Source organism: Gossypium arboreum, chromosome 9 (assembly GCF_025698485.1).
Source record: "Gossypium arboreum isolate Shixiya-1 chromosome 9, ASM2569848v2, whole genome shotgun sequence".
In the NCBI taxonomy this organism is placed as follows: domain Eukaryota; kingdom Viridiplantae; phylum Streptophyta; class Magnoliopsida; order Malvales; family Malvaceae; genus Gossypium; species Gossypium arboreum.
This window is the reverse complement of record NC_069078.1, coordinates 54473402-54483998: the sequence shown is the minus strand read 5'-3', so window position 1 is coordinate 54483998 and position 10597 is coordinate 54473402. Positions and strand designations below refer to the sequence as shown.

General features: G+C 29.6%; 1 long non-coding RNA gene across 1 annotated transcript; it reads left to right on the top strand.

The window, feature by feature from the left end:
* Positions 1-1429: 1429 nt before the first annotated feature.
* LOC128280512 (uncharacterized) lies at positions 1430-2166 on the top strand. Its single transcript, XR_008270603.1, has 2 exons — positions 1430-1740; positions 1824-2166. It is a non-coding gene; the product is annotated as an uncharacterized LOC128280512 (long non-coding RNA).
* Positions 2167-10597: the final 8431 nt, after the last annotated feature.

Here is a 10597-nt window from a genome sequence, read left to right as displayed (position 1 = left end):
TCATGATTTAAATTTTATATTTATCAAACAATCTAATTATATTCTATACTTAATTTTAAGTAATATATCAAACAAATTTTATAACTTTAATTTAGTACTTAATTTTTAATATTTAATTTTTAACACTTAATTTTTTAGTTTATCAAACAACACCTAAGTTCATTTATTTATAAATTATACCATTGCGTATATGAATAAAAATAAATTAAAACAAAATTTTGAAAATAAACTACTTCGTCGCTTACCACTTCTACCCCAAAGTTGTTTTCCTAGTCGACAGCAATACTGACTACCAAGTAGGCTATTGATCAGTAGCTCATTTCTGGGTTACCCCAATATATTAAAAAAAAATTATACATGAAAATGGGTTCTCAGCCAGATTAATTACGAAAATGGTATTTTTTTTAGGTCGCGCCTACCTGACAGGCGCAACCCATTTTTTTAATATTAAATTTTTTTTCGTTTAAAAAATATTATTATTTTTAAAATATTTATATTTATATACGGGTAAAAATATAGTTAAAATACGGGTAAAAAAACCCGAAATCGATTGAGCCTGTCAGGTAGGCGCAACTGCCACGTCAGCTTCCCCCTGCTCTCTCTTTTTCTTCTTTCCCGAATTGCCCTTGTATTGCGTGTTTTCGTAAAATATTTTTTCTTTTTTAGCAGGATTTCAATACCCAGTATAATATGTCGATGTGCCTAAATTTTTTGCAATTTAGCTGAAAATCTATTTTGATATATAATTTTTTTTATTTATTTAGGTAAAAAACCCGTATTATGGATTCTAGTATTACAAAAAATTGAGATGGATACATATTATACTGGGGACAATCGGTCACTAAAACTCCGCTCGCAATTTCTTGAGATCGATACACATTATGTTTCAGATATTTTTTTACCCTTATTTTGACCCATAAATAAATTTATATATTTTTAATAAAAATAAAAAAAATATTTTATTTAAAAAAACTCCTCTTACCTGGCCTCGTAAGAAACTTTAAATATAAATTTTTATAGTTTTACCAAAGATTTAAATATAAATTTAAATATTTTTAATAAAAATAAAACATGCAACACAAGGGCAATTTGGGAAAGAAGAAAAAAAGAGAGCAAGGGGAGCTGACGTGACAGTTGCGCCTACCTGACAGGTGCGACTAGTCACGCCTACCTGACAGGTTCGACCCATTTCGGGTATTTTTACCCGTATTTTAACCATATTTTACTCATATATAAATATAAATATTTTAAAAATAATAATAATATTTTTTTAAACGAAAAAAAAATTTTAATATTAAAAAAATGAGTTGCGCCTGTCAAATAGGCGCGACCCAAAAAAATATACTATTTTCATAATTAATCTAGCTAACAACCCATTTTCGTGTGTAAGTTTTTTTTAATATATTGGGGTAAAAAAACCCCTCATTTCTTTCCTAGTTACCCTCCCTTTCTTATCTTCACTACTAACTCTCTCCCTCTCCCATTGACCCACCCTTTGCTCACCATGCTCACTACTTCTTTTCTCACCGTTGTCACCACCCTCTTCTTCACCTCTTTTAGTATCTCTCACCCTCGCTTCCCCCGTCTCCCCTTGTAACATCTTAACCGACCACATACCTTTTTTTCAGCAAAAAGATACCCCTCGTTTTGGAAAAATAAATATAGCCCAAGGTTTGGCCCTGGTCTCCCTTAAAGGATGTTTTCTCGAGTCCTTGGTGGTCCAATTTTCTCGAGTTCGTGGTGAGTCAGTTTTATCAAGTCTAAACGGACTTGTTTTGTCTACATTTGGTTTGATAGATATAATATTTTTCGAATGTTCGTAGGTTTCTCATAATGGACTTGATTTGTCAACGACAAATTCAACGCACCAACTCGTTGATTCGATGTAGCAGCTAACGCCCAATGTTGGGCCTTGTGCCTGCGACATTTGTGTTTGTCAAGGAGTTACTTTTTAGAATTGAACATCTATCTAGTATAGCTGAATTGTTTAGTTAAGTATCCATACTGATTTCTTGATTTGTATTTTATATGGGTTTGTTTCATTCTACTAGGATTGTTTATCCCTTGTAAGGAATTTATAAAGGTCAAATTTTGCATTTAATGGAATTAGTACCTCTACTCTAAATTGCTCAAATTTAGTACTTGGTACTTTTTCAAAATTTAAAATTTTGGTGTTGATTTTTTTTTTGTTGTTTCCCATCATTTGTGATTTTATATATATATAAATATTGAGATGATATTATACATAATAAAAAAATTGACTTCTTAAAAACTTTGCCAGTACGTGTGCGGACATGCCAAAAAATAAAAAAGGTAAAGTTTGGGTTTCACTTTCCGTCGAAATCACAAATCAAAGAAACAAAGCAATTTTCCTTCATGAAAACAAATTTTGGATTTTTGAAGCCATAATCAACCTTCACATAATCTCAAACTATTTTCTTCTACTCAAATCAAATAGAAGATGAACTATCGCTAACACAAATCGAAAACAACAAACCCAATCAATTGCCAAATCATAAAATTCTGTTCTACTTTCTCAAATTAAGTTGTTGGGTAAGAAAGATTAAGTATGTTCTCTGTTGGTTGCATCTTCTATTTTCTCAAATTAAATCAGAAAATCCTTTTTTTTTTTTTTTTGTTGGTTGCAATTTGGAGGAGCATTTAGTATTTGTAGATAGAGAAAAAGTTTTAGGGTTGTTTGTAAGTTTAGGTTGCTAAGTCGGAGAAAAAGCCCATCATCAAGTAAGTTGAATATGATATATGATATTTGGAATAAATATAAACGTAATATTTTTAGCATTTTAATTGTATTATTAATTTAAGTAATATTTTTCAGGTTTTAGGTTGTTTTTTTTTGGCATGTTTCACACGTGTTGGTAATTTTTTATACAAGCCAAAATGTTTTTTTATTATGTATAATTCCACTTCAATATATATATATATATATATAAAAGTCACATTAGACTTTTCAAACGGAGGGAAACAACAAAAATATTGTTTAAATTTCGAAAAGTACAATTATTAAATTTGAACAAATTGGAGTAGAGGTACTAATTCCGCAAATTTTGCATAGTACAGGTGTTAAATACAGAATTTGACCATTTATAAATCAATGGAATGCTAATCTCATAAAAGAATTGCAAAATAAACAATGAAATGGGCCTAAAGACGTTTGGATTGGGTTTTATTAATAATTAAAAGATAGAATTAGATCCACAACGGCAATTGTTGGACTTGGAACCACAGTTGACGTCGCACAATTGGACCCCACGCTGTTGAGTTCACAACTAGCTAGCAGCTCTGGATTATAAACTTGAAAAATCAACAATGGTTGAAATAATAAATTTAATTATAAAACTAATATTAATATTAATGTAAAAGGTTTTTAAAATGATTTACTATTATTCAAATAATAAAATGAGCCAATGAGCCAGAATCCTACTACGTTCCATTCAAATTTAGACATGAATTTTTTGGATTCAAGTCTTATACATTAGTTCACATTAAGTTATTATAAAAGGATATTTGATTCACGAATTCATACCTTATTTGAGATTTTAGAATTATATTCCCTTGTTTAAATTTCAAAATTACCTTTTAAGTTAATAATATAACATTTTCAACCGTGCTAAAATTTGATAATATAAAAATAATCTAATTATACTATATTTCAGTATAAAATTTTAAAATAATTTTATAATATACAAACAAAAGGAAAGGTCATAGGGTAGGACCAAATCCAATTATAACTTTTTTTTTTTTTTTTTTGAAACCAAGCAACAGCCTAACCCCATCCAACGCTCGTTCATTTTCCTTATAATCGAACTTAGATGCCAGAGTATGCTTCAAGCCATTACTCCAGTTTCAGCTATAGTATTATATTATGTCTTTGAAAAAAAAATTCTTTACCATCCTTTAATGACAAGAAAAATCTTCTAAGATAGACCCAATTTTAAGGTATACTTTATTTGCAATCAAGCTTTTCTATTTTAAGGATTGGTTCAAATTAAATGTTTTATTATTAAACGGATTAATTTAATATGTGTATTAGTAAAAGGAATAAAAAATCTAAATGTTATATTTACAATTTAAAAACTATATAAAATTATTCATTTTCAATTTAACTCAAAAAAAAAATTAAGGGTGTAAAAGTTCACAAACTTAAAAAAATTAAACTCTTTTTTTTACTCATTTGGGTACTCAAACTTTCAAAATATATTAAAAGGTCCTCAAAAAAAAACTAATTAAGCCCCTACCTTTTTTTTTTCACTCAATTGGATACTTTAACTTTCAAAATATATAAAAAGATCCTCAAACTTTTTAAAAAAAAAGGCAATTAAGTTCATGCTTTTATTAAAATTAGAAAAACATTATAAAAAATTAAAAACAATAAAAGATATAAATATTATTAAATTTTAATAAAATATTAAAATATTAAAAATTAGAAAAAATATAAAATCGTAAAAAATATAAAAAATTATAAAATTTTATAAAATCGTAAAAAATTAGAAAATATATAGAAATATAAAAAATTTATAAAATTTTATAAAGTCCTAAGAAAATTATACAAAATGTAAAGAAATATAAATTTTGTTTTTATAAAATTTTACAATTTTTAATTTTTATTAAAATTTAATAATTTTATAAAATTTATTATTTTTATAATTTTAATAAAAGCAAGGGCTTAATTGTTTTTTTGAAAAATTTTGAGGGTCTTTTTTATGCAATTTGACAGTTTAAGTACCTAATTGAGTGAAAAAAAACAGGGCTTAATTGCTTTTATTGAAGAAGTTTGAGGGCCTTTTTGATGCATTTTAAAAGTTCAAGTGCTCAATTGAGTGCAAAAAAAAAAAAGGAGAGGCTTAATTATTTTTTTTTTAAAAAAAGTTTGAGAGATTTTTACATCCATAAGTCAGAAAAAAAATTTATTTATAAAACCCTAACAACTTTAGAAATATTAACTATGTTATATAATAAATTAAATTTATTTATAATAAATGTTAATTGTGCTAAATTTTAGTTTTATTTTAGTTTTTTATTAGTAGAAAGGTTAAATTAATCTAGTTAAGAGTATAAAAATTAATTTCAACCATTTCTATGAAGTAGTTGTCCCCTTTTTTTTTGTTTTTTTGTTTATGAAATGGGCAGGGTAACCGAATGAAAATCAGAAGTTTCCTGAGAAAGAGCAATACGAGAGTGGTGAATCTCATATTATTTTTTACCTAAAAACAACCAACAAAATTCCAACATTGAGCAATGCTTTTTGACTTATTCGTTTCAGATTTCAGAATTTAAAACTCACCAATCCTTTCTCACTGTTGTGGGTATAATGACTGGTTGAAGCAATGAAGTTGGTTCCCTCTCGTGGTGGGTGGTGACTGGTGAGTGGTGGGTAGTGGGTTGGTATTCTTTTAACTTCCCCAATAATGGCTGCCGTACTACTCAATTCTTAATGCCAACTTATCTTTCGCTCATGTAATCTCAATGTTGGATTTGCTAATGCATTTGGTCTTTCTTGTTGCAAAATCTTATAGAAAATTCAAGGTTTACATGTGTAGGGTTTAGGTTATATTTTTCTTTGATGTGGATTTAGTTTATAATTTTTAATTTAATTTTTTAGTTTCTATATTTTTAAATTTTAACGCTTCAATCTAAACTCAAATTGTACTTGTTAAAGTTGTTAACTCAAATTCTGGTATATCTAAGATCTTATATAACAAACATATTTATCACGTGTGTAATATCCCATCAACTTACTAATTTCATATATTACTCATAAAAATACTATTTTAATTTATGAATTTAACAGTTATAATTTTTATTCGGGATTGAAATTATAAAATTCTAAACATATATGGATTAACAATGATCAAATTGAAGATTAGTAACTAAATCCATAGTTTATGCATAGTATGGGACTAACAGTAGAACTTGATCTAATAGATTTAACTACTATCGTTAAGATTAGGATTGGAATTTCAAAATTAAAAAAAGTAGAAGGATTGAAATTGACCAAACTAGAGTACAAAGATTCAATCTTCAACGTATGCACAGTACATTGACAAATAGTATGTTTTGGCCTTTATATTATTTCATTTTCAAAATTGAATTTCGGCTATTTTTTTATTTATACAAATTTTGATAATTTAATAATTTGTAATTTCATAGATTTGGAGATATTTGGGTACTCATATCATGTTCATAGGGATGGAAATGGAGCGAAGCAAGGGTGGATTTTGTCAATTCTTTCACCACTCCAAAGTTGACATCCTTTGCCCTACCATCTGCTCATTCCACTATGGATATATAATCTTGAAAACCACTAATACTTCCATGAATGTTGGATGCATCCATACTCATGATTGTTGCAATAACAACAATGCCAATTGAACTAAGTGATGGGTGTCGAATCTACTAAAAATAAAAGGTCCTACTCCTAAAATAGAATTTAAATTCATAGTCAAAGAAGTAGGGTTGATCTCACAAAGATTGAACTGATTATTTTATGATTTAGCACAACCAGATTTTGTCATGGGCAATTTTGTGCCCAAGACTTGTGCAAACCTGCGTAAATAAACAAAGGGGGATAAAAGTATAACAAAATTAAACAAATAAATGCAAATTAGGATATAGAAATTTGAAATAGAAGTAAATTAAACCAAAAGGATAAAAACTCCAACCTCATACACAACTTCTGATGTGATCATGGCCAAGGAAGCTGCTGCCGATCCCATTGAGCTGCCCTTAGGTCCAATCACTCGGTCACGAGCCAAGAAGTTTAAGAAGCCCTTTCGAGCTATATTGATCGAGCATGGGGAGAAGAAGTGGTGGGCTTTATCGAGCATGTGTCCCATGTAGCTTACTTAAAGTTGAATTTTAGCTTTCATTTTTAAGCTAACTGGTTGCAGGAATAAACTTTAATAATTTTTAGTTATTTTAGTTTAAGTATTTAATTGTCTTAAGTTTATTTAATGTGTTCTAATTAGTTCAGCAATTTAAATTGTCTTAATTTTATTTAATGTGTTCTAATTAGTTCAGCTATTTAATATGTCCTAAGTTTATTTAATATGTTTTAGTTAATATAGCTACTTAATGTGTCCTAAGTTTAGGCAACTTAGATGAGCTTATGAATGTGTCCTTAACCGAATTTAATGGTGTTTGTAGGTGGTCACACCAGCTGAATCAGCTAGCTAGATGCATTGGATGGCATTAAAGGAAATCATTGTATTTGGAGCTGAATTAAAGGCCAAGCTGTTGTTTTCTCTTCTCCAGGTGTCTATTTGTGAAGAGCAATGGCCACAAGCACATTCACACTAGACCATTCGGCTTGCAGCTGATTTCACACCTTAGAGGCTGCCTAAATTCGTATGTTCACACTTGGGAAGCTGGTTGAATTCTTGTGTTCACACCATTGAGGCTGTTCGTGCACCACAACACATTCAAGGGGCTGCTGTACATTCGGCTTCCTAAGGGGAATTAAGTGGAGCTCATAACTCTTGGCTGCTCAATCATTTGCAAGATTCAGCTCAACAAATTAAGTTTACTTAGTTGACTGATTGGGAATGCTAAACAACCTACCCATTGGCGTCACCTAGGTCTAGGAGTTTCTAAAAGTCATGTTAATCATTTTAGAAGTTAATTCAACTCATTAATAGCTCAATTGAGCTAATTACAAGTTGTCCATTGGGCTATAGCTAGCTCAGCCTATAAATACTTAGCTATTTTCATGTTGTAAGGACTTTTTGCTCATTTTATGAACATTTTACCATTTGTGAGTGTCCAACTCTCAAAGTTCTCTCTCAACTGAATTGGCTTATCAAGACAAGTCTTGTGTAACAACCCAATTTCAATGAAATCAGAACAGTAGTCTCAGGACCATAAATCTGAATCGAAAAATAAAATTTATTTTTATTTTATTATATGGTCCATAATATGATAGAAATGTCATGTGAAAATTTTGATAAGAAAATATTATTGATTATGTGCCTAATTACGAGAAGGACCAAATCACATAAAATGTAAAAGTTGGATTCTAGTAGCTAGAAGGATCAAATAGCTATGGAATTCAAAACTTAAGGTCCTTATATTGTAATTAGACCATTAATAAAAAGTATGTAGATATTTTTGGATGATTCATCCATGGAAAATGAGAAAAAGGCTAAGGACTAAATTGGAAATCAAAATTATTAAAAGATTATAAATTAGTAAATAAAAATAAAAATCATTTTTATCATCTTCTTCCCAAAATATTCCACAGAAACCCTAGGAGAGAGAGAAGAAACTTTCATGGCCAAATTGGGTAAGTTTCCTTGGCCCGTTTTTAGTAATTTTGATATTTTTAAAATCGGGATAACTTAATCTATCTATTTAGGGGATCAATTTGTAAAGTTACTGAAGTATGGAAAATGGGTTATGGATTTATATGCTAGAAATTAGAAATTTATGGTAGAAAATGAAAGATTATTGTTAGATAAACAACTTTTACAAAGTGATTTTTGATGAAAACATGATTTAGGGACTAAAATGTAAAGTAGTAAAATTTGATGAAAAATTTTGAATTTTTATGAGTACATGTGCTGTAAATTTTGTAATGGGGCTTTGGTTAGGCTTGGAATAGGGAGTAATTTGCACAAGTTTCATTTTCCGAGCCTAGGGACAAAATTAGAATTTATGAAAAAGTTAGGGGTAAAATGGTAATTTTGCCTAGGACATAAATTGAGTCCAAATAAATATGAAATGTAATAAATTAACACCTGTATAGATCCGGATAGACGAAATTCGGAGCTAAAACGAGGAAAGAGAAAAATGTTGGATTAGTAGATTTTACGTACACGAACATTGTCGAGGTAAGTTCGTGTAACTAAATTGTGCTTATTTACATGCTTGCATTGATTGTGTTTATGTAAATTGTATAAATGTCATAAATATGTGAAATGATTACATATCCGATCAAGCTCGATAAATAAAAATGTTTAAATTAAATGATAATGCCAAATAGATAAAAAAGGATAAACAATGAGAATGTTACTTATATGCTTGAAATGAATGTGGAATGTGTTTATTTGAATTATATGAATGTTGTGGATGTATGAAATAATCACATGCCAGATAATGCTTGAGAAAAATGTTTAAATCCCGGTTGAATAAAAATAAAAAATCGATGGATATGTGATTTCTTGAAATGAATGAGGTCCTGCATTTGTTGCTGACGGGATTTAGCTCAAATGAGTAATCCTATTGACCTTATTACAGAAAAGGATTTAGCCTGAATAGGTAATCCTAATATGAGTCCTGTCGAGCACATGTTATAGATTGGATTTAGCCCGGACGGGTAATCCAGATCAAGCTCTTTAGAGCATATGTCATAAAAAGGATTTAGCCTGGAATGGTAATCCTGTTGTTTTTACGTATGAAGCTCAAGAGTGTACTCTATGAAATAGTACCTTATGGGTACCATTGGACACGAATTTGATGGATTCTGATTCGTAAACCTCGAGTGTACTATCTATGTATCCATCGATATTTCGAATAAATTCAACAGGTAAAAGTTATTGACATGTGAAGATATGAATAAGAAATCAGTTATTACACATATCGGCCTGAAACACATGAAAATGACGATATGCGATGATTGATATATAGAAATATGAAATGATGATTTGCATATGGAATTTATTTAATGAATATGCACACCTTTGATTATAAAATTGTACACCTTGAGTGTACTAACCGTGACCTTGATATTCCGAGCAATATGAGTAAATATGAAATGATCTGAGCTCGAAATAAGCTAGTATGAAATTATACTTGTAATAATGAAATAAATTATGCATGTTGAATGAATACATGTTGTGGAAAGCATATGTGCTTGGAATCTTGATTGTTGTTGAGTCCATATATGTTTTGATGTTATTATGGATTATATGACTAACAAGGGCAATGAAGATGTGTGTGTGTAGGGCTTGAGGTCAAATTTATTGAATATGCCTTACATAGTTACCTCATAATAGAATGAATGGTAAGTTAAGTACCATGTTATACGAACTTACTAAGAATTTTATGCTTACTTGGTTTTATTTCCCTTTTTTATTGTAAATCGGAAGCTTGTTGGATTGGAAGCTTGGCGGAGATCACTCACACTATCCATCAGCCCATGTCAGTACAATATGGTAAATCAATTATGGTTGTAATGGCATGTATAGGATATATTGGCCATATTGGCATGTAAATTTAAATGATGCTTGTAATCTAGCCATTGGAATGACTAGTAATGGTTGGTTTTGATATATTTGTAATGTCATACTATGGTAGCTACATATGTGTTAAGTATTTGATCAAATTATACTTATTATATAGATTAAACCAAGGCAAGAATATGAACATGTACGCATGTAATTGATAGAATTTGTTTAATTTGAATGCTTGGAATGGTTGATATTGGATGTGTGTTTCAAGTGTAGGTCATGAGTGTGATTTTGGGTGAGAAATAAAGCTAGGAATGACTTTATTTTTTCCACACGGGCAGACACACGGGCGTGTGTCTAAACCGTGTGTGACACACAGCTAGTAACATGGGTATGTAATTAGACCGTATGCC